The sequence below is a fragment of the Myotis brandtii genome, unplaced genomic scaffold (genome assembly GCF_000412655.1).
Source record: "Myotis brandtii unplaced genomic scaffold, ASM41265v1 scaffold32, whole genome shotgun sequence".
NCBI classification, from domain to species: Eukaryota; Metazoa; Chordata; class Mammalia; order Chiroptera; family Vespertilionidae; genus Myotis; species Myotis brandtii.
In genome coordinates, this window is record NW_005362269.1 from 8600377 (window position 1) to 8625435 (window position 25059).

The following is a 25059-nucleotide window of genomic DNA, read 5'->3' on the forward strand; positions in this document are numbered from 1 at the left end:
CCTTCCTTCCTTTCCCTCCCCCTCCCTTCCTTTACTTCCTTCCTTTCCTTTCTTTTTCTTTTTTCCCTTCCTCCCTTCCTCCCTTCCTCTCTCTTTCCCTCTTTCTCTCTTTCTCTATCCTCTCTTTTCTGTTTCCTTCCCTCCCTCCTTCCTTCCTTTCCTTCTTGACTATTTTTGGGGGGAGGGGAGACCTGTCCTGCGATAGGGAGGTAGATTTCCAAACGGACACTTGGGAAAGCCTGAGAAAGGCAATTCTTGGTAATCCACGAGTTCCTAATTCTAAAAGAGTCTCAGTCAATCAACTAGTATTTATTGTGCTACTGCAGAGTGCACATCCACCCGGTACACTGCAGGAAAACCCGGCCTTCGGGAGGGCCAGGTGGGTGGAAAGCATTGTCTTCGTAACTTAGTTGATTGTTTTAGAAAAAGCGCGCCTTTGAATCCGGGCCTCTGATGGCACAGCCTTGGCGTCCTCTGGCTGATAGTTTTTTGTGATACTCTTGGAGAGTCACAGACCTGTTTCAAATCCACCTACCAGCTGGGTGATTCCTGCCAAGTTCCTCACTGTTCTCTCAGCCTGGGAACCCTCCTGTATAAAATGCTGGAGATAGCTATCACTAAATAGGACAGTTCGTGTAAAGGGACCATCGCCATTCGAAGTGTAGAACGAACACTCAGTAAGTAGCTGCTACTAAAGAGCCTTTAGCTTCTGACTGGTTTCCTGCAAGCAGATACCCACCTGGGAAAAAATTTAAAGTCACCTTTGGTACGCTTCAATGGGAGCTTAAACGGCAGTTTTAATGTAAACAGAAAAATTAGGAACTCTCATAAAAGTGTAAAATACCTAGGAATAAACCTCCTATAAAGTGCAGACTCTTCATGAAGAAATTATAAAAGTTGAAACCTAAGAAAGGCTCGAAGAAATAGAAGGCAAAACTACCAACTTCATCCAAATTAACTCTTTCAATAAAATTCTAATGGTAGTGGGTGGATGGGAAAGGGATGACATAACTTCCTAACACTCAAATGGAAGAATATCTGTGAGAAAAGCGAAGATATTTTTAAAATGGGGGGATAGATCTATATTACCAAATCCTAAAACATATTGCAAAGCTATCATTGAAACAGTGTGGTGTTGATACAAGAATAGATGAATGAACATCAGTGGAATAATTGAAAGCCTAGAAACATATACAACTAACTTTAAAATTACTCATATGATAAATGTGGCATTTCGCTTTTGTGGGAAAAGGAAAAATTCTTCAATAAGTTCGGCTGGGGAAATTAATTGGGGAAGGGGAAACACACAATCAAGAATTTATTTAAACCATTACCAAAATCAATATATGATGCTGTCCAATGACAAAACTAAAACAATTTAGCAATGACTTTAATGCCCTTTATGCAAGGGAAAACAATCCATGGTTTGGGAGGAGAACTGTGCCTCACAAGCAATGGAGCACTGGGCCCATGGGATTTGGGGCAAGGGCCAATCTTACTGAATGTTAAAAGAGGCAACACATGATTGCCTGGGAGATTGGGATTTCATTATAAGGCTAGGAGGTCCTATTTTCTAGAGTAAGGTAAGCTAGCTAAAGCTGAATTGGACGGTTGTGATTGGCGTATGTTAGGTTTCCTTGAAAGTGTTTCCCTGTAAGTTCAGATTGACTTAGGTTTAGATTTCTGATGTGGGTGGGGCCTCCATTTTGTGGATCCCAATACAGTGGTCCCCCTTTATCCATGGTTTCAGTTACCCACAATCCAAACATATTATATGGAAAATTCCAGAAATAAACAATTTATAAGTTTTAAATTGCTCACTGTTCTGAGTAATGTGATGGAATTTCACGCCATCCCACTCCATCCCGCCCAGATGTGAATCATCCCTTTGTCCAGTGTAGCCACCCTGTATGTACAGTACAATAAGATACTTTGAGAGACAGACTACATTCACATAACTTTTATTATAGTATATTATTATAATTATTCTATTTTATTATTAGTTATTGTTAACCTTTTATTGTGCCTAATTTATAAGTTAAACTTTATCATAAAAAAAGCCATAATCCATATAGGATTCAGAAGTATTTGCAGTTTCAGGCATCCACTGGGGTTTTGGAATGTATCCCCTGTGGATAAGGGGGGACTACTGTATATGAATTAACCTTTTCAAACCCAAAGAACTAAACAACAACAAAAATCACAAGACAATTAAAAGAAAATAGGTGAATTATTTCAGAGGAGAAGGCCCAGATATTAACGCATAGGAAGAAACCATAGGCAGGATGAATATACATATTTGAATAAATATGCAAGACAGATATATCAAATATCATCAAAAAGGCAAATGACAAATTGGAGAACGTTTTTAACAAATGTGGCAGAGGTTGATCTTACTATATAAATCTTATAAATCAAAACATAAAACACTAACACCCCAAATGCAGAAACGGATGAACCCACACACCATGGAAGAATGAATACTTTTTAAATGCTCATAATCACTAGCAAAGACATTAAAAGTATTTTTAGAAAGAGTGGGGTACAGCTTTGGCAAATATTTCTATAAACATAATGTGCAGGACTGACAAATATACAGTGTTGTTGGGAATATAAATTAATACCATCTTTCTGAAAGACAGTGTAACTCAAAAAGTTAAAAAATGTATCATTTACTCCAACTATTCTGCATCTGGAAGTTTAAAAAAATAAGATGAGGGATACAAGATCAACACCCAAAAATCGACGGCATTTTTATATACCAATAATGAATTCTCAGAAAGAGAAACTAAACAAATAATCCCATTTACCATTGCAACAAAAAAAATTAAGATACTTAGGAATAAACTTAACCAAGGAGGCAAAAAACTGTACTCAGAAAACTACAGGACGTTGAAAAAAGAGATAGAAGAAGATATAAACAAGTGGAAGAATATACCGTGTTCATGGCTTGGTAGAATCAACATCATTAAAGTGTCCATACTACCTAGGCAATCTACAGATTCAATGCAAACCCCTATTAACATACCAACGGCATATGTCACGGAGCTAGAACAAATACTCCAAAAATTTATATAGAATCAAAAAAGACCCTGAATAGCTGGAGCAATCTTGAGAAAGAAAAACAAAGTTGGAGGAATCACAATACCAGATTTCAAGTTATACTACAAAGCCACTGTAATCAAAACAGCCTGACACTGGCACAAGAACAGACATATAGATCAATGGAACAGAACAGAGAACCCGGAAATCGAATCTACCCAAGCCATCACGCTCAATTAATATTTGATGCAGGAGGCAAGAGCATACAATGGAATCAAGAGAGTCTCTTCAATAAATGGTGTTGGGAAAATTAGATGGATACATGCAGAAATATGAAACTAGACCACCAACTTACACCATACACAAAAATAAACTCAAAACGGATAAGAGACTTCAATGTAAGTCATGAAACCATAAAAATCCTAGAAGAAACGATAGGCAGCAAGAATCTCAGATATCTCTCATAGCAATGTTTACAGATATGTATCCTAAGGCAAAGGAAACTAAGGAGAACATAAATAAATGAGACTACATCAAAATAAAAAGCTTCTGCACAGCAAAAGAAACCATCAATAAAACAAAAAGAGAACCCACTGTATGTGAGGACATATTTGGCAAAGATATATTTGATAAAGGGTTAATATCCAAAATATATAAGAAACTCATACAACTTAACAAAAGGAAGACAAACAATCCAATTAAAAAATGGGCAAAGGACCTAAATAGATACTTCTCCAAAGAAAACATACAGATGGCCAAGAGACATATGAAAAATGCTTAAAGTCACTGATCAGAGAGATAGAATTAAAACAACAATGAGGTATTACCTAACACCTATCAGACTGGCTGCCATCAACAAATCAACAAATGACAAGTGCTGGCGAGGATGTGGAGAAAAGGGAACCCTTGTACACTGCTGGTGGGACTGCAGACTGGTGCAACCATTACGGAAAACAGTTTGGAGTTTCCTCAAAAAATTAAATATGGAACTGCCATTTGACCCAGTGACCCCACTTCTAGGAATATATCCTAAGAAACCCAAAACACCAATCAGAAAGAATGTATGCACCCCTCTGTTCATAGAAGCACAATTTACAATAGCTAATATCTAGAAATCGCCGAAGTGTTCATCAGTAGATGGGTGGATAAAAAAAGCTGTGATACATTTATACCATGGAATACTATGCAGCAGTGAAAAAGAAGAATCTCTTACCTTTTGAGACAGCATGGAGAGTATCATGATAAGTGAAATACATCAGTCAGAGAAAGACAAGTATCACATGATCTCACTCATATGTGGAATCTAAGTAACAAAATAAACTCACATGATCTCACTCACATGTGGAATCTAAGTAACAAAATAAACTGATGAACAGAGTGGATCCAGAGACATGGAAGCATGGAACAGAGTGTGGAATATCAGAGGGAAGGTGGGGGAGAATGGGTGAGTGGGAGGTAATCAACCAAAGACACATAGGACATAACCCAAGGACATAGACAATAGGGTGCTAAAGGCCTGGGGAGGGGGGAGCAGGAGAGCTGGAAGGGGTTAATGGGGGGAAAAGTGGGACATATGAAATACTTTCAACAATAAAGAATTGTATAAAAAATAAGACGAGTATAAAGATCTATTTACAGGGGTCTCATCACAATGCTTTTTTATTATAATGAGCTATTAGAATAGGGACTGGTTAAATAATGACTTAGCCCTTTAAAAAACACACATTTTTTTAAGAGAATGAATAATGATTTGGGAAACTGTTCACAATATATTAAGTGAAAAAGGTTAGAGTCTGATCCCAATTATACTACATTCACACACACACACACACACACACGAAACTGGAGAATGGCCATAAAAATATTAACTGTAATCAGAGTGGTAGTATTATGGGATACTTTTTTTATTATGGGATATTTTATTTTACTTTTTATTCTAGAATATATGCATTGTCTAATTTTTCTGCAAGAAACATGTGTCACTTTCATAATCAGAAAAGAATGAATGCTGTTTTAAAATTATCACATGATAGACTTAACTAGTGTGGCCTTCACTGAGTCACATAACTCGCGGTGCTGTTTTATTTTTTCATAGCTGTATTATTTCTTTCTTGCACTGAATGAAGAAAGCCCTTTATTATTCACCAGTTTGGAGTCCTCTCAGAAGTTCTGGTAGGTGAGAGAGGGAGGGAGAAACTTCGTTTTATTTTCCCCCAGGAACTGTTTTGAAGATTCTACTAAACATTGTTCATCCTCTCCAGTCCTCTGGCTATCATTTTTAGGAGTCTCATTTTCCCAGGATCTCTGAAGGATAAAAATACATTGTGCAGGAAGATGGGGAGGAGGACAAAGAGGGTAAAGGGGTCAAATACGATGCGACTGAAGGAGAATGAATAATGTTTGGGAAATTAGACTTTGGGTGGTGAGCCCACAATAGAGTGTACAGATATTGCATTATCAAGTTGTGCACCTGAAGTTTATAGAGTGTTATTAACCAGTGTTGCCCCAGTAATTTTAATTGCTCTGATGTTTTTGGTGGTGAGTCACTATCCACAGGTGGAATGGGGGCAGTGCCCTTATCAGGAGAGGCTTCCTCTGGTGGACAGCCGGGGACAGTGTGACTGAAGTTACTTCTCCCACCCACTCAATCCCCAGCTAGCCTGAGAAGTATCTGTATGTTCATTCCTTCATTCAAAAACAAACCTTTATCAAGTGCTTACTATGAGCCATTACCAACCCATCTTTTAAGCTCACGTCTTGGGCACCAAACATTTAGATCAAGACCACCCTACCTAACTACAACTTTCCCAGGTATCCAACGACATTTCCAACCTTCCTCCAAGGACAAGTCAAACTAATATTATCAACTGCTCACTTCAATTTTCCTTATTCTTTTGTTTTTCTCATAGAATACAAGCTCTCACATTACAGATATATACGGCTAAATGGACATGTTTTGGCATGGCCGGCATGGCTCAGTGGTTGAGCATCAACCTATGAACCAGGAGATCATGGTTCGATTCCCGGTCAGGGCACATGCCCAGGTTGCGGGCTCGATCCCCAGTGTGGGGTGTGCAGGAAGCAGCCAATCAATGATTCTTTGTCTTCATTGATGTTTCTCTCTCTCTCTCTCTTCTCTCTCTCTCTCTCTCTCTCTCTCTCTCTCTCTCTCTCCCTCCTTTCCTCTTTGAAATCAATAAAAATATATTTAAATAATAAATGGACATGTTCTCACCCTGATCCCAGGCCTCATTCTCCTCTCTAAGGATAAACAGCGCCTGTGTGTCCTTCCGGAAGTGACCTATGCATTTATCCAGATGGACATGCATGCCTGTTCTCCTTTTACACGAATGATAGCATACCGTGCATATCTGTCTGCACCTTGTTCTTTCCTCTTAGTCATTTCACGGCAGTGCCCACAGAGCTGCACAGTTATCCTAGAGTCTCAGAGTATAGCTCCATCATGATATGTGTAACCAATTTCCTTTGCTAGACGTTTAGGTGGTTTCCAGCCCGTTGCTGCCGTAACCCCACTGCTGCAAACATCCCGGGTGACAGGGGGGTCAGTGATGTGATTCTTCAAGCACCCAGCTTTTCAGGGGAAGTGGAGGCATACACTTGGAGTCGTCTTTCCTTGCTGTCTTAATGGTTTGCATTGCTCCATTAGGGCCAAAAGCATGAAGGCTGGCTCTGTTTATAGGGACAGAAGGACGACATCTGGGCCATAAACTTAGATGTAAGCCTTGTTTACCACGCTGGTAAAGCCCATCCTTTTAAGCTGTTTCTACCTGTGTCTTCTGCAAAGTCAAGGGAACATTGGCCCAATCCTTTATGATCCTTGCCCAGAAATTCTTGAGATACAACTCTACTAATTAGGTCTGAGGACCAGGCAGGGAGAATAGAAAAAGCAACATTTTAACAGAATAGAACTCAAAGCCTAAGACATTTATAAAGTTGACCGATATTACTTTTTTCAATTAAAAAAAAAGTATAAAATCAAAAAGCTGCAAAAGGAGCCCTGGCCAGGTAGCTCAGTTGGTTAGAGTATTGTCCCAATACACCAAGGTTTCAGGTTTGATCCCAGTCAGTGCACAAGGATCAACCAATGAATGCATAAATAAGTAGAACAAATTGATGTTTCTCTCTCTCTACCCCCCTCCTTTCCTCTCTCTCTCTAAAAATTAATAAATAAATAAAAGAAAAAATGTTAAAGTTTCAAAAGGAATAAATAAAAAATAAATCTCCCTCTACCAGGGGCTAGTTCACAGGCCCGTGCATAGAAAGGCCTGGCGCTGGGTTTAATGCTTCACATTAACGGTTTCTTAGAATGCTGCTGCCTTCTGTTATGTGTTGAATTGTGTCGTTCCAACAAGATATATTGAAAGCCTACCATGCAGTACGTCAGAATGTGCCCTTGTTTGGAAATAGGGCTGTCGTAGATGTGGTGTAAGTTTTGTGCAGCATTTCTACTGTTACTACATGAACTGAATACACATGCACATACAAGCGCATATTTGATGGCCAATGGCTATGCCAACCAAGGTGCCAGGGACAGTAGGGAGTGTGAGGACTGTGGCCACCCAGAAAGCTCTTGGTGCAGCCAAAGTGAGGAGCCACTTCTCAGCCCCTCTGACGGTCAGAATTTGGGCCCTTTATTGCCAGATTGCTAGACTTTCCAAAGAAGTAATAAATCGAGATATCTCCTGCATTGCCCTTTTTTTGTTTGTTTTAACGCCTTGTGGCCACACCCAGCATCAGCCCTAGTTGGTGAACTCTGGAATAGGTGTGCGATAAGGAGCCTTCCAGCCTGACCAGGATTCTGTGAGGAACAATGGAGCGAGACCCTAAGAGCTCCCCAGACTCCAGGAGGAGGAAATAAAAGCAGCCATTAACTTCAAAGCCCCTGAGCCTGCTCCCCTCCTGACAATGAACAGGAAGGAAACCGAGACGGACAGTAAAAAGCAACCAGACAGCCTGCCAGGGGCTGCCCATGGGACCCTTCCCCTCAGGCGAGGAGGTCCTGGCTGTCAGCAGCAGGGCACTGCTTTTCTCAGACCCCGGGACTCCTGGAGGTCACCTACTATGAAGGGCTCCCAAAGCTTCCAGGGTTGAAGAGCTGAGGATTAAGGTAGCAGCCGTGCACCTGGGGAGGCTGAGGCTGGGGTGTGGGAGAGGGTGCTGGACAATCGTCTATTTAAAAATATTTTGTCCGGCCGGTGTGGCTCCATGGTTGAACGTCGACACATGAACCAGGAGGTTCTATTCCCCATCAGGGCACATGCCAGGTTTCAGGCTCAATGCCCAGTGTGGGACATGCAGGAGGCAGCCAATCAATGATTCTCTCTCATCATTGATGTTTCTAGCTCTCTCCCCCTCTCCCTTCCTTTCTCTGAAATCAATAAACACATATTTGAAGAAAAAAAATGCTTTGATTACACAAGTATCACTCTGCTTGTAATGCTACTAAAACATGATTAAAATGTTAAGAACCTGAGCAACCCCACCCTCTTCCCACCACCAGGCACTCACGTGTTATTAGCATGGTGGTATCCTTGGCTGGGTACACAGACAGTGGGGGGCAAGGGAGGCCAGCTGGAGGCTCACTGTGGAAATGGTGGAGGAGGTGAGATGGGGCCAGATTGTGAACATATTTGGAAGTTAGAGCTGATAGGCTCTGCTGATGGAGCAGATGTGGGGTGTGAAAAGGGAAATCAGGAAGACCCAGAGGTTTTAGTTCTGAGCACCTGAAGGCTGAAGTTCTCACTTACAGTCATGAGTTGCTTAAGGAAGGACACATTGTGAGAAATGCATCGTTAGGCGATTTTGTTGTTGTGCAAACATCATAGAGTGCACTTACACAAACCGAGATGGCATAGCATCCTCCACATCCTCCGAGGCAATAGGGCAAGTTGCTGAATTAGTGAGCGCCAACTGGTGGCCTATACGATGTTTTCAGAATTAGGAAATTTCACATAAAATCCTGATTTCTATCTGCTCTTGAAGAATCAGAAGATCTGGACTACTGCCTTCCCATAAGGCAAATGACAGCCGGTGGGCCAAATCTGGGCTGTCACCTGTTTTTGTAAATAAAGTTTTATTGGCACATGGCCACGCTCATTTGTTTGCATAGTCCATAGCTACAATGGCAGAGGCCAGCAGCTGCCACAGAGATTATATGGCTCACAAAGCCTATTCACTATTGGCACCTTTACACAAACAGGTTTGCCGACCCTGCTGTAAGGCACCAACTGTGGGCTGCAATAAAGGCTCTGTTTAATTTTTATTTCTGTATTTATTGGGATGACACTGGTTAATAAAATTATATAGGTTTCAGGTCTGCAATACATCATCTCATAGAGGATCTTTTCAATGGAGCATGTGCTCTCCATTTTCCACCAGGAACCTTCGATCAAGCCTGGCCAGATGCAAGGATTTCTCTTACCCTGCAAGGCCTTTGATCCATTTCCATTCTTATTAATCATCTAAATGACAGTCTAATACAACAGGAAAGCCATTATGCCATGTAAGTAAGGCAACCTCTAAAAAGTACCTGAAAACATTACATGGCCAGTGCTAAATTTGATGATCAAGTCTAATAACATTCCTCAGTAACGATAGCTCCAGTAAAGTAATTTCTTTTAGTTCAAAGCTGAGTTGGATTGCCTGGGTTGATATTCCAGCCATATCACCAGTGAGCTGGGCGACCCAGGTAAGGAAGACCGAGTCTTAATTTTCTCATCTAAAAATGAAGACAACAGCAGCACCTACCCCAGAGTGATGAAAGGATTAGGTTCCTGTAACTAATGTTTGCTGATACTACTCTGTCAGACTCTGTGCTAGGCTCTTCGGATAAATAGTGAAGAGAAGTGGCAGTCTCCACTCACCAAGAGCTTACACTCTAGCGGAGGAAGTGGGTCAGGCAGCAAACAGCACCAGCCCGGGGGTCAGCCTACCTCCGAGTTGGCCACGGCTGTGTTGGGAAGTGCGGCCTGGCCTCTGGCTGCCAGAACCTCCTCCAGTGCAGCCTTGTAGCTGGAATTAGCTTGGCCCTCAGACAAGCACAGCCTGGGAGTCAGGGAATGAATGCCCCAGAAGCAGCCCTCCACTACCAGGGGCTGTCCACGGGTGGATAAAGGCTTCAGCCTCCCATCTCTCAACAGGACAACTCTGGGAGGCATTGTGGGTGCTTCCCAGAGGTCCTGGTGGGAGAAAGCCCCTCCCCTCCAATAGTGAGGTTGATAATGTGGGGTTCAAAGCAAGTCATCTCAAGAAATCATGTGCCAGGGCCATCATCTCTTCTTGAGCCACCTATATGGCAGGGAAAATTTCTATTTACTAAGTATCTGCTCTTATCATGCTACAATGATCCCCAAGGCACCTTGCCTCATCCCTAGCTCAGAATGCCTTATGTACCCATGCTCCCTTTTTGTCTCTGAATCTCTTGTGCGTGTTTGTCTCTCACTCTCTCATGTATGCAGGGTTCCCATACATATGTATGTATTAAACTTAATTATTTTCTCTTGCTAATCTGTCTCATGTCTATATGGTTATTAGGCCAGCCAAAAGAACCTTGAAGGTAGAGAAAGTTTGCTCCTATCCGACAATGACATCCTTACATTGACTTTGCACCCTTCCTGTCTCATCCTCCTTGTAACCTCATCCCCTTCTTTTGGCAACATCTTCCAAATAAACCATCAACATCCAAACCTTTGTCTTAGCCTCTCCTTGTGGAAAATTCTAAAGTAGAACAGACATAAACAAAACCAAGGAAATGCAAAGGGTAGTAAGTACTACGCAGAGAATTAAAATAGGCACAAACAAACTGAATGAGAAGAGGCCACATGACGTGGGGGTCATGGAAGGTCTCCGCTGAAATCTGAGGGACAAGAAGAATCTAGCCAGGCCCTAGTTGGTTTGGCTCAGTGGATGGAGCATCGGTCTGCGGACTCAAGGGTCCCGGGTTCGATTCCGGTCAAGGGCATATGCCCAGGTTGCGGGCTCGATCCCCAGTGGGGGGGCGTGCAAGAGGCAGCCAATCAATGATTCCCTCTCATCGTTGATATTTCTGTCTCTCTCTTCCTCTCCCTTCCTCTCTGAAATCAATAAAAATATATATATATTTAAAAAAATAATAATGGAAGCAACACCTAATCCAACTTTAAAAAAAAAAAAAAGAATCTAGCCAGGCACGGACTAGGGGAAAGAATAATCTGGGGTAGAGGGAACAGCTGATGCAAAAGCCCAAAGCAGGAGTGTGCTTGGCATGTTAAAGAAGAGAAAGGTGAGCGAACTGGGTATTAGTGGGTGAGGAAACGAGGTGGAGAGGAAGGCCAGATGGTGAGGGACATTGCAATCCAGGAATAATGATTTGGGACTTTATTGTAAATGCCATGGGTGAGAGCTCACAGGAAGATTTTTTTAAGTAAAGGAGTAACATGGATTGATGTGCGATTTCAAAATAATCACTCTGGCTGCACTGTGATAGTGGGTTAGAGTGGGGAGTGGAAACAAAATACCCAGCAATGATGGTGGGTGATGATGCTGGCTTGGCCTAGTGTTGGAATAATGGAGACAGAGAGTAGAAGATCTGGGATATGTTTTATCAAGACTGAAAAACAAATAAGGCCCATTATATAAAGGGCATTCTTCTAGCATCCTCCACGTATTAACTCACTTATTAGTCACAAAATCCCTTGAAGGTGGGTACTATTCTTGGTCCCATATTACAGAGGGGAAAATGGAGACAAAGAACGTTTGAGTAACTTGCCTAAGGTCACCAAGAAAGGACATTTGAACCAAGATCATCTGACTCCACAGTCTACTAGACTCTAACCATTAGAGAACCGCATGCCCTAGAGCCCATCAACTTGCTGAAGTATCAAATGTGGGAAGAAGATGCTCCAGGCAAAAACCCATCCCTCCCTCTCCCCAACACTCACAGCCTCACCATCATGATCTGCCTTGAGACCACAGTCAGGTGCTTGAACCCTTCAGCTCAGGTCTCCTAGGCCTCCCCTCACCCCCAGACTTGAATCCTCATGCCCACCATCCTCCCCTGTTCTGACTCCATCTCCTGAAGCCTGCTGTTTTTCCCTCTGGACCCCAGGCAAATAAAAAAACAAAGTCCCCCACATCCTTGAACGCCTCGGTGTGCTATAGAGTGAATTTTGTGTCCTCTCTCAAATTTATTTGTTGAAACTTAATCCCCAATGGGGTGGTATTTGGAGATGGGGACTTTGGGAGGTGTAATCATGAATTCAGGATTAGTGCCCTTGTAAATAGGCCCCTTCCACCAGGTGAGAACACAGCAAGATGGCTGTATATGCACCAGGAAGTGGGCTATCAACAGACACTGACTCTGCTGGCACCTTGATCTTAGAGTTCCCAGCCTCCAGAACTAAGAGTTATAAATTTCTGTTCTTTAGAAGATGCCCAATGTATGGTACTTTGTTATAGAAGCCAAAATGGACTAAGACACTTGGCTTCCAACACCAGTCCCTTGATTCTCTCCTACCTCTATGGTAGAGAGGTAATATGACTGAGAAGGCAGGAAATGGGACAATGTGGCCACAAGTCAAGGATGCCACCACCCACCAGAAGCTGAAAGAGGCAAAAGAACAGATTATTCCCTTCCCTAGAGCATGGCCCTGCTGACATGTAGGGTTCAAACTTCTGGCCTCCAGAACTGTGAGAAAATCCATTTGTAATCTTTTAAGCCACCAAGTTTGTGGTAATTTGTTCCAACAGCCCCAGGAAACTAACAGAGATATCTAAAAGCTATCTCCAACTCAACTGTGTCCAACAATAAACTCTTCATTTACTCACCTCTCACTCCTACCCACCAAACCTGCTCTTCCTACAGTCTTTCCAATCTCCGTAAAGGGCAATTCCAGCCATAAAGTTGCTCAGGCAAAAACACTGGTGTCCTCATTGACCCTGCACTTATCATCACAACCCACATCCGAACCATCAGCAAACTCTGCTGGCTCCATCTTCAAAGATAGCAAAATCAGATCCCTTCTAACCTCCTTCCCTACAGTCACTTGGGTCCAAGCCACAGCCTCTCTTGCTTGGCTTATTGTAATCATCTCCCGTCTCCTTGTCTCCACGATTTTGTCATTGTTCCTTACCGTCTATTCTCAAAATAGTAGTTGGAGAGATTCTGTTAAAACCTAAATCAGATTTTGTCATTGCTCTACTCAAAACCCGCCAGTGGTGCCCCATCTCACCAACATAAAAGCCAAGTCCTTACAATGTCCTACAAGGGTCTGTATGATCTGGCACCTGTAGCCTTTCTGATATCATCTCCTGTTACTCTTCCCCGCCATCCATCCTGCTCCTTGAACCAACCGTGCTGGCTCCCACCTCAGGAACGTTTCAGTGAGGATGGTGGGAGTTGGAGAAGAAATTACCAGGCTACATTTTGTGCCATTTGAGATTTGTAGACATGAATGAGACTGATCTGCACAGTTGTGTGTTCTCTTCATTTTTTTCATTTTAAAGTATGTTTTTACTGATTTTAGAGAGAAGGAGAGAGAGAGAGAGAGAGAGAGAGAGAGAGAGAGAGAGATCCAATAGGTTGCCTCCCATATGGTCCAGGACTGAACCCACAACCTGGACATGTGCCCTGACCGGGAATCGAACCAGCAACCTTACAGTGCCTGGGACAACACTCAACCAACTGAGCCACACCGGCCAGGGCTGGGTGTGTATTCTCTTAACCTTCAGTTGGGAACAAGTGAATGAAGAAAGGAGAGGGTTGAGTTTGACCAGAGTAAGATTTTGCTGGGAGGAGTGATAGGAAAAGAAGAATAAGAACATTAAGGCCATTTTTATAAGGCAGTGATCATAATGTTGGACCATAACATCTAAGCTGGGTGAGAAAGATGGCTTTGAAGAGATAACAATAAAATCCAAGAAAAGATAATACTTAACAAATATACAGGAATCGGAGGTATAAATAAATAAGAAGTGTATTTCTGAGCTCACCACCACCAGAGTGAAAAGTCATAACTGCTTTTCAACTCTTAAGAATTAATAATGAACAGCAAGTAAAAAGCACATCTTTTGATTTAAATACAGAAAGATCTGCTTACCTCTCCAAATAGTTCAGCCTAATGATGTGGTGTTTTCCTCTCATCTGACAAATCGTCACTGGCTTGCTTTCAGTGACACAGAAATGTGCTGGCCCAGAAAGTGCCTTTTCATCTGTTACACATACCTGCCAAGTGGCAGGCTGTGGTTGACGAATTGGAAACACGTATCCAAATGGTTAAACTTTATCAATGTGTCCTCACGGCCAGGCCATGTTCCTTTAGGCGTCCAGATTATTCAAAGATTTGATGAAGAAAAATGTTTTATTTCTATGTTCATAAAATTGAGATGTTAATGAGTAGAACGTCAAAGTCATGTATATTTTAAAGATTTAAAAAGATCAGCAAAATTCAGGATCTGGGCCATGGAACAAAAAAATCAACAGATGGGGGTTGTGGCGGGAGGCTCCGTCTGCCAAGGTCCCGCTGATTTAGGATTAAGATGAACCCTCTGTGTCAACACTGTGGAGTAGGGCACGATCCTGACATTTTTATTTTTTTGATCCTGACATTTCTTAACTAAGCACCTACCTGGATGGGGTCGCCAATTACTAAAATGAGGGAGCTGTGGCTGAAACCAATGGTTGTGGGTTCAAGTCTCTCATTTTATACTTCTAAATTGAGGCAGGAGCCTCAATTTTCTTACCTGTAAAATGGATGTGATAACTCTGAATTTCCTTAGTGCTGGAAGCCGGTCCATCCTTGCTGCTTGACACAGTCGCTGCAGGAAAGAAACATCTGCACAGCATATGTTTCAAGGGACCTGGCATATATAGCATATTGTTCTTAATATGTTTGCTCTCCTTAAGCGCCATGTGTTTTAACCAAGGTCACCTCTCCGAGAAAGGTTGTTTCCCCAGGTGGGGATTTTTCCCCGAGGTTAGGGAGGGGATACAACCCCTTAATTAAGTGCCAGGCGGGTAGTTAAGCTACATAATCTTTACTCCCTGGAATGGAGATAAGAAACGCCCTAACCTTTGTAATAGAAATTGACAGGATTAAAATCGGCTGGTATAAATATAGATGTAACAAGACAATAAACATCAGATCCTGATCAGTTCCTAACCAGAACTCCGACCAGAACTTTGGCTGGAGATCCTGGCTAGAGGTCCTGACTAGGCTGCTGATCAACTGAACGCTGTCTCCGTGTCATTCCTTCTTCGCCGACTCCGTCCACACCTTTGGGGACCCCTGGACCTGTTGGGGTTGGACCCCAACACCTTAGTCCTATCATTAACTTTTGAACATTTCTGGTATTGAGGCAGTGTCTTAACATTAACCCATTTGAAGAGGTGGTGCTTTTTGTCTTTAAATGGAAAAACATTAAAATGGGAGGCATTTCTTTTCCTTGGTGTTGATTTCAAATATAATGATGCAGATAGAACCCAGCTCATAAGGTTGTGTGAGGATTAAACTAGTGGCAATATCTGGACCCAGGGTTGAGGTGGGGTGGAGAGAGGGACTGTATTTCCCAGTTTGGTGCGTTGCTAAGATTTCCATGTCACCTCATCAGAGCTAAAGCCTGGTGGAGCATGGCAGGAAAAAGAAGAAAGGGGAAACATCCCTACCCTGCTCTGTGGGGATATTTCTTATCTATAATTTGTAACTAGGCTCAAGGAGTGCCTTACTCTAGAGCTGTTTCCCACCTCACTCCCTTTGTTTTGTTAATCACTATGAAGTGTATTTAGAACTGGCCCACCCAACCCGCACCTCTGCAGGGGACCTGGAGCTTCAGTTTATTTCCTGTTTACATGCAAGGTCATTTATTTTTATTTTTTAAAATATATTTTTATTGATTTTAGAGAGGAAGAGAGAGGTGGAAACATCAATAATGGCTGCCTCCTGCACTCCCCACACGGGGGATGGAGCCCGCAACCCAGGCTTGTGCCCTGACTGGGAACCATTATCTCCTGGGTCATAGGTCAACGCTCAACCACTGAGCCATGTCAGGCAGGTGCAAGGTCATTTATGTAAAACTTCTGTTCAAAACGCTCTCCATCTCCATGTAAAAGCCAACGTCAGGTCAGTGGTCCATGCTGCCATACCTGGTCCGTAATGCCCACCATCATTTCTCCCATTCTAGCCACTGTGGCCTCGAGGTCCAAAACACCAGGCAAGCTCCTGCCTCAAGCTTTTGCATTTGTTTGCTTGTTCCCGCTGCCTAAAATACCGCCTACACACACACACACACACACACACACACACACACAATACCCCGAGATAGTCTCATCTCACCTTCTAAAAGGTCTTCACTCAAATGTTAGCTTTTCAGTAACACATCCCTAAAGGGGCGCCCCATTCTCTCTCCTAATTTATTTTCTCTCCATAGTCATTGGGACCATCCAGCATACTATTATACCTCCTTACCCGGGTTATTGCTTATCTCTCTAGAATGTGAGTAAGTATTGCTATCCTCCTTTAATGAATGAGGAAACTGAGACATGGGGTCAAGGAAAAAAGTTGGGCTTGTCTGGCAAACTCTAGTTCTGAGGAATTGAGAACTCACAGTCCTAAAAGCAACTTTTCCATTTAGAACTCACGTCACCTGGCATATTTCCATCCCGCCCACCTTCCCTCTGTGGTGTAATGGTAGGAATGGCCAGTGGTGCGGATTTCTGGTTTCTGTTTGCCAGTGAGACCCTCCTGCCCCCCATCTTGCAGTTATCCTGAGAACAAAGGTGCCTCAAAATCTGCAGGCGTCCTAGGCCTTGTCACTCACAAGCTTCATGACCCTTGTCACTCACAAACTTTGTGACTTCGTACCAGCCATCAAATCTCTGACATTCCCCTTTCTTATTTATATTGTGAAGAGGACACAGGAGGTCATCATGAGGCTATCAGATTCCGAGTTTATAAATGCGGTAATAGCTCCAGAAGGGTCTGGAACAGGCAGAAAGTAGCCCTCAGGCACGAGGTATTGTTTTTCACTCTCCGCTGCCCCATTTCTTTCCAGCTTCTGTGGTTGTGCAGCCACTGGGCTCAGAGAGGGTCAGATAAGTGTTTGTGACTTGAATCAGAGGTGGGGCTGGTCGGAGGCTCCAGATGCTCTCAAAGGAGTGGATGGGTCCCTGGTAAGGGCGCCCACAGCCAGCAGCACCCAGCTCCGCCGTGCCCACCGGGACTGGCTGACAGTTCTCTTCCTCCTCCCAGCTTGTCTGCAGGCTGGGTCTGAGCCAGCGGGAATGTGGCTGGCAGGGCTCGGAAATGCAGCCGTCAGAGCCAAGGCAACGTTACCCAGGTCCCTCAGCCTCCATCTGTCAGTTCCAGAGACCCAGTCACCTGGGGGAAAGGCTCCTGGAAGCAGAACTGGCGAATCACAAACTCACAGACTATCCAAGCAGGAAGGGAACTCGAGGCCACTGAGTCCAGCTGGAGAGATGGCTCTCTGCTTCAACTGCCCTCCCTGGAGCTTTTCTGGGCTGCGGGCCAGTGGGTCTCAACCTGGCGGCACAATAGACTCACCTGGGGAGTTTCCAAAAATTCCCAATGCCCAGGCTGCTCCCTAGGCTCATTGCATCAGACTCTCTTGGGGTGGGAAGGATTCACATTTAAATATATATATTTTTAGAGAGAGGAAGGGAGAGGGATAGAAAGATAGAAACATCCACCAGCTGCCTCCTGCATGCCCCCTACTGGGATCAAGCCTGAAACCTGGGCATATGCCCTGACTGGAAATCCAACCGTGACCTTCCGGTTCATGGGCCGATGCTCAACCACTGAGCCACACTGGCCGGGCAGGATTTACATTTTAACACCCCACCCAGGGGATTCCAATGTGCTGAAGGGAACCAAATTTTTTGCCACCCTGAAGCTGCCTTTTTAGGGTTTTAAGCTGTTTATTAAGAAGCAAGATTCAGAAAGAACCTTCAATTCCCTTCCCCCCTCCCCCCTTTTCCTGCCCGAGAGAATGAGACAGAGAAACCTGCTTTAGGAAGGGAGCCTTTGCTTAATCACTTTAAGAATCTTCACCCCAGCATTAGTCAGGAAGACTCCAGGCTTGTTAGCTAGATACCCACCGTGTCCCATTGTTCCAGAGTTGCCTAGCAAGAAATGTCCTGCCATGTATGTTTAGCTCTTCCTCAACTACCTGTAAAGGGCCCGTTCTTACTTCGGAAATCTAAGACCCCCCCATTCCCTTCCTTTTCTCCTTTGTCCAAAATGTCTTATACACCCCATGCTGCCTCATTGTGTTTGGAATTTTCATGCTTATGTGAATTCCCCACGTGCAGGTCTGTAAACACGTGATTTTCTCCTGTTAATCTGTCTGTTAAGCTGATTATTGTCCAGCTAGAAGAACTTAGAAGATGGGAGGAAAAGTATCCACTTTCTTGGCCCCACAGTGCAAGGCTGCGGTCCCTTGCAGCTTCTGGTGCTGCAGTCATTAGGAGCCCAGCCTCCAAGCCTCTAGGGTCGGACGGACTAGAATGTGAGCTCCTGCTCTGCAACGTCGCCAACAGACCTCACATAGCTTTCTAGACCTTTCTGAGCCTCCGTTCCCTCACCTGCATAAAGGGCATCATTGCAATGCACCTACCTGATATGTTGTTCTCACGGCCAAGTGTATTAAGCGATGAGAAGCACATGGCATTTCATACCTAGTCAGAGGCCAATAAATGTTTATTGTTATTATGTTCTCAAGATCAAGCATTGTCTTAGGAAGCTATTCTTTAGGTGAAGTTGAAATGTTCTTATGGCTGTAGAGTGATCTCAATATCCATCTGCTTATGTCACCTGCCCACTTAACATCATTCAATGACTTTCTGTTATTCTCAGGGTCAAGATAGAAGTCTTTAGTTTGACCTACCAACTGCTGAAGTCCTCTTTTAACATTAAAAAAACACTTTTATATATATTATTGATTTCAGAGAGGAAGGGAGAGGGAGAGAGGGAGAGAGGGATAGAAACATTAATGGTGAGAATTATTGATCGCTGCCTCCTGCACGCCCCCCACTGGGGATCGAGCCCACAACCTGGCACGTGCCCTTGACCAGAATGGAACCCGGGACCCTTCAGCCCTTAGGTCGACGCTCTATCTACTGAGCCAAACCAGCTAGGGAATGAAGTCCTCTTTTATTCCTGCCCTGGGAATGCCTTCCCCGTGCCACTCCCTGGGCTCACTCAGCCTGCAGTTCCCAGCTCTTGCTGTCACTCCACCTGTAGAATTCTCCTTGACATTCTTCCCAGGACAAATCCTCACCTTGCCATTCTCCCGGCACCACTGTCTCCGCAGACATTTTACACTTATTGGTGTGGTATCTGTCCAATGCCTGTCACCTGTGCTACCCTCTAAGCTCCAGGAGGATGGGAACCAGATCTAGGATTTGCTCATCCCAGTATCCCCAGCGCCTGACTCAGTGCTGGGCACATAGTGGAGGCTTAATAATATTTATTGAACAAGTAAACTGGCCCAGTTTGGCTTCTGGATGAAGCCCACCAGCTGTTCAAGATCGGCCCTCTACAACAGCGATTTTCAACCTTTTTCATCTCATGGCATACATTAATAACCATAATTCTGCAGCGCACCAAAGGAGAGACTTTTTGCCGATCTGACAAAAAAAAAATAGGTGTAATTTTGATTCACTCACACTGGACAATTCTGCAGCACACCGATCTTGGCCAAATCAGATCGGAGACTTTTTGCCGATCTGACACAAAAAAAATAGGTGTAATTTTGATTCACTCACACTGGATGGTTATTGTTATGTTGGCTGTTGTCATTTTTTTTATTTGACAATCTAAGGGAAAAGAGGTCAGTGGCCCTGACTACATAGTCAGGTATTGCATGTTTTAAAAATTCTTGCGGCTCACCGGGTGGAAAAAATCGCTTCTCTGGGGTGGGCAGGCACCCTCAGGATTCCCATTTTTCCTCTCCTCTCTGTTGCTTATAAAAGGTGGTCCTTCCAGACCCTGCCCATCCTCCTCCGAACAGGTTCTGGTTGTAGGACGCCTGGACCGGGACTCCAACTAGGGGATGGGGAGCCTTCCAGGAGCGATTCGCCCACACAGTTCTGCCAAGTGACAGGGCAGCTGAGAAGTGGGTCCGGATTTAATGCCCTCGTTAGCCTTTCACCTCCAAGGCCCTTGATCTCCATGTAATTAAGCTCAGACATTAATGAGTTTTAAGGGATAAAGGAGCCCCACGTGGACTATGAACGCTGCCCACTAGGAGGCCATTTTGGATAATTATCAGCCTCAGCTTGAAGACCACTTTACTGGAGGGGGGGATGGATGGCGGTTGCAGGCTTACAAGGGCATCCAGGACAAGAAACACCAGTGACGAAACTGAGCCCTTCCTTCTTGTTTTTAACCAGGGCCAACCTGAGACAAAGTGATAAAGTAGATGAAAATGTCTCTTTTTTAAAAAGGGCAACGTGCCCATCGCTATTTGTGAGCCCTTTCTGAGAATTTCTTTGTAGGCTTCTGTCTCTGAAGCAGGAAGAGGGGGATGGCCGGGAATCTCAGCGAGGTTGTTAGGGGTGAGCAAGCAACCGCACCCCTCCAGCCGCGGACGCTGGTTGAGGAGTTGGGCCTGCGAGCTTACCTTCCCAGTCGCCCTCAGAGCTCCATTTCCAATGTCCACCCAGGCCTGAGGGCAGCCTTAGACAGCAGGAGATGGGGGAAATGAAGAAAAAGGAACACACACACGTTCCACCCCTCATTAAGGAGCAGAATTGGAGCCTTTCCTGTTTCCGGTTTCGCGGGGCCCAGGGGTTGGCGAGGCTGTACCTTGGGGCTGGCTGAGGAGCTGCTAGGACCAGACTCACAGGCTGCACCTGGGAAGCTGATGGGGCAGAGCAGGCACAGCTGTCTCTCCCCTGGTCGCAGCCCCACCTACCCTGGGGGATTCTGACTCCCCAGCTGTCTGGGGACCATGGGGGCCTTCCCCGGCCTTGCCACACGAGTGCTTAGGAGACGTCCACTGAACTGGCAGGAAATGTCTAATCCACCAGGCAGGACCATGCTTTTCGGGAGGGAAGTGTTTGGGGCCCAACCGCCTACCACTCAGGGGAGCTTGGGTATCAGAGCACTTCTGTGGCTGCCCTCCTACAGGGGACACACAGCAGGGCAGGGAGGGCCTGGCCAGGGCCGCCCCGGTTCCAATCCCAGCAATGCCTTTCCCAGCGCGGTGCCTGTGGCATTCTTCCCAGGACTGATTTCTCCACCTGTGAGGCCGGGGTGTTGAGAAGCTGAAAAGGAACAATATACGTCAGACCCAGCATGTGGCTAATGTCCACTAACAGTTGGTCATGATTTCAGTTCTAGCCCAGGAAACCGAAGAACAGCAATCTGTTGAGAGTCGTCAGTGGGAGCAGAGGGCCGAAGGTCAAAGTTCAACGCCTCAGAACACGCCGGCCTGATTCACCCGGCTGTTTCAATTTATGCTTCAGGAATGCCGGGCTCTCTTCTTGGCTCTGCTTTGGAGACGGGAACATAAATGTTTAGTGCCAAAATGGATTCAGAGACCATCGGAGCCAATCCTTCATTTTACAGATGGGGAAACTGAGGCCACCAGAAAAGACTTGGCCAAATCAGACCAAGGAACCTGAAGACAGAACTAGGGCTGGAACCCGGGTTTTCTGTTTCCCTGACAATTGCTTATATTCCTGCCCGACACCAGCTGTGACTGCAATTTAGAATGTGTGCAAAATCCCTTTAATGAAAGGGCTGGGAAGACATGCAGCTCTTGAGTTTATTTTTATTTTTTGTTAATCCTCACCTGAGGATATTTTTCCACAGATTTTTAGAGAGAATGGAAGGCAGAGGGAGAGACAGAGAAACATCGATGTGAGAGAGACACATCGATTGGTTGCCTCTTCACGTGCCCCAACCAGGGCCGGGGATCAAGCCTGAACTGAAGTACATGCCCTTAATGGGAATCGAACCTGGGACCCCTTTAGTCCGCAGGCCAACGCTCTTTCCACTGATCCAAACCGGCTAGTCGCAGCTCTTCTGTTTAATTTTCGTTCTTTCCCCAGAGAAAGGCCATGGTCGCATAAAACAATGGGCAGAATGTCTCCCTCCCTCTCTCTCCCTTCCTCTCTTTTGTTTTTGGCCCTGAAAACAGCCTGAGTGTAAGCCTTAGGACTGAAGGTTTGCATAGTAGGCATGCTCCCCCTGGTGGAGTAAGTGAAGATGACAGGCAGGGCATGAAAAGAATTTCCACCCGAGGGCCTGGCTGCCCAGGGGTCCCACACCACTGCTGCAGCCTCCGCCTCCCCTTACCTCGTCCTAATTCCAGCACTGTCAGACTTCCTCGTTATTTAAAATTTCTATAGTTTCTTCATCACGGAGATTTTTTTGCATTAGTGTCGATGTATTAAGATATTACGTTAAAATATTATTTATATTGATTGCTGAGGTTTTGGGCACCCTTTAGGTGAGTGCCTCATTTGCCTCCCCTTGGTCATAGTCTAGTCCAGCAGTCAGCATGGGAAGACCCTCCCAGATGTATGCAACCCCCCTCACTTGTCTGATGAGCCCTAAGGCCCAGAGGGCTGGCCGGGTTGGAGTCAGGACAGTGGGCTTGTGCTCTGTGCACTGTGACACCCAGGGCAACAGCGTCTCAGGTTTTCTCCAGTAGGGGACAGGGACAAAGACGCTCCTTGCTCAAACTCCAGCCGGGCTGCTCCGAGCCCTCTTCTTGCCTAGGCCTGTCAACCTTGGCTCATAAAGACGCCAACAAACACTTACATCTTTGCTAACAGCTCAAGGCTGCAGTCCTAGGATGACCCAACCCTTCCGTAGAGTGGCTGCCTGAAAAAACTCAAGCCAGTGAAAAGAATGTACGGTCTGTTCTAGCCAACATCTGAAGATAGAACCCCCTCTGCCGGTCTCTGCTTCCATGGGAAAGGAGGACCTGTTTGATAAGACCAATCTCCCTTCCTGTATTTTTTTAAGTTTTCACTTCCCTGACTCGGCAGAGTGCCCCTCCGCTCCTCTTCCTATCCCCTCACTCTCCCTTTAAAATACCCAGACACCTTTGTATAAAGGTGCACTCTTTTCCCTACAGACGTATTATTGCAATTTATATATTACATGTTCCCTATATACTGTTGCAATAGTATACCACTGATTAAAACCTGACCTTGCCACTTTAGTGTTGAGCTGAGTTTATCTTTCATGATGGCTGCCTTTCAAAGTGCGCCCCTTAGGAGAAATGACCCTGGGGTCAAGGGCGATTTTACTGCACAAAGATGCACTGGGTTCTGGGTTTTCATCAATGCCTGCAAACGTCAAGGCCTAAAGGTAGACCAGTCTGCTGAGGCTCACAGTATGGGATTGGTTCCCCCGCCCCGCCTCCCCATGTGCCTGGAAAGGCCCCCTTTTTGGGACTCCTTCCTTGACTGGGCCTCCATCCTGCATCATCGGCCTGAGGACTCCAGTGGTTACCAAGGAGGCAGCCACTCTCAGAAGTGTGAGTGGATAAGCCAGCCCTCCTCCTTGCCATCAGCTGGTTACCAGAGACCCTCTGCACTGTGTCCCCTGCTTCTGCCCACCTGCCACAACCCCAGCACTCCAGCAGCCCTGGACCACATCCAAGGGAGACAAGACACCAGCCCAGGTTCCTGCAAGGTTCTGCCTCCATCTGCCCCACCCCCACCATGAATGCTGACTATCCCCCATCCTCCCTGCAGCCCCGGGGATTCCCTGGCAGGGTGACAAAGGGACATGGGTTTAGATCAGGCCCAGCAGTGGCCACCACAGAGCTCTGGGCCCCCGCTCGTCTTGCTCAGGCTGGATTTATTACCCCGGCTACAAAGGCGTAAGTTCACTTCCTTCAGATGCCTACATCCCTGGAGGAAGGAAGAAGAAATGGTTACATAAAGGGAAAGTAAAAAGAACTGTTCACAAAGATTCCTGCTCAAACTCAGAAGCAGGCGCCTCCCCACAGGGGTGCCAGGCAGGACCCTGACCTACACATGAATCCATTTGGGTCCCAGGCCCCTTCCTGGGTTTCTCAGATGCATCCTAACCCCATACTTTTTGTGGCCCAGTGAGAACCGAGTTATTTTAAATAAACCCCATTTTATTTATGGAGGGGGCCGCCCCTTCCTCGACCACCCCAGGCAGGGTTCCCTGTTCCTGGGTCCCCACTGGCTCCTCCTTTCCTGCCAGAGGTCAGTGAGAGCCATCGGCAGGGAGCTGTGGCTCCATCGGAAAGTTCTCTCCAGCAAGTGACCTGTGGGGCCTCTCCCCACCTGCCACATGGTGCTGTGGCTTCTTGTCCCTGGCTCCCTGCACACTGGAACCCCGGGGCTGGGGCAAGACTCGTTTACATGCTACCACCGTCTCAGAGCCGCAGTTCTCGGGCACGCGGGGATAGCCTGGTGTATCTCACTGATTGACAGGTGGGCCTGCAGGTGATCTCTAACTAATAATCAAGTGCTTCAGGGTGAGACGGACTTGTCACTTGACTCATGCACGGAGCAGATTCAAATTTACCTGCCGGAGTCCATTCATTGTCTTCACTAGCTGAGTTTAGACAGAGACTCCCCCAAAAGCTAGTAGCCATTGAAAGTCCTAGCAAAGGTCAGGGCTGTGCACCACCCAGTTAATCTAGGAACCACTCAGTTAATTTAGGTAATAATAGTTGAAGCATCCCCACCTTAGTTCCCTTAATTCCTTAGATAGTTATGTAGATCCTTGTTGATTATTGTTAATCAGTTACTCTGCCTACACTTGGAAATCTATTGATGAGTTAATCAGATACTTTTGTCTACTCCTGGAAATTGCTGATCTGTGTGTCATTGAAACTTCCTTACCCTAAGGGCTACTCCAGATCAATAAAAGATTGGAGCGGCCTGAGCATCTGGGGAAGTCCTTCGGGACTTGCCCGCCTGGTCCCCCAATATTGCAAAATTATCTCGTGTCTTTTTCTCTCATTTGTTGTGCGGCTCCACTTTCAGATACCAAACCCTACTCC

The 25059-nt window shown here is 45.3% G+C and overlaps 1 long non-coding RNA gene across 1 annotated transcript in view; it reads left to right on the plus strand.

Annotated features, from left to right (window-relative positions):
- The window catches only part of LOC106726826, an 11098-nt gene extending 2185 nt beyond the window's left edge, over nt 1-8913 (plus strand). Inside the window, exons 2-3 of the long non-coding RNA XR_001362937.1 lie at nt 4657-4660; nt 8829-8913. This is a non-coding gene — a long non-coding RNA (uncharacterized LOC106726826). The remainder of the gene's footprint in view (nt 1-4656; nt 4661-8828) is intronic.
- Nucleotides 8914-25059: the final 16146 nt, after the last annotated feature.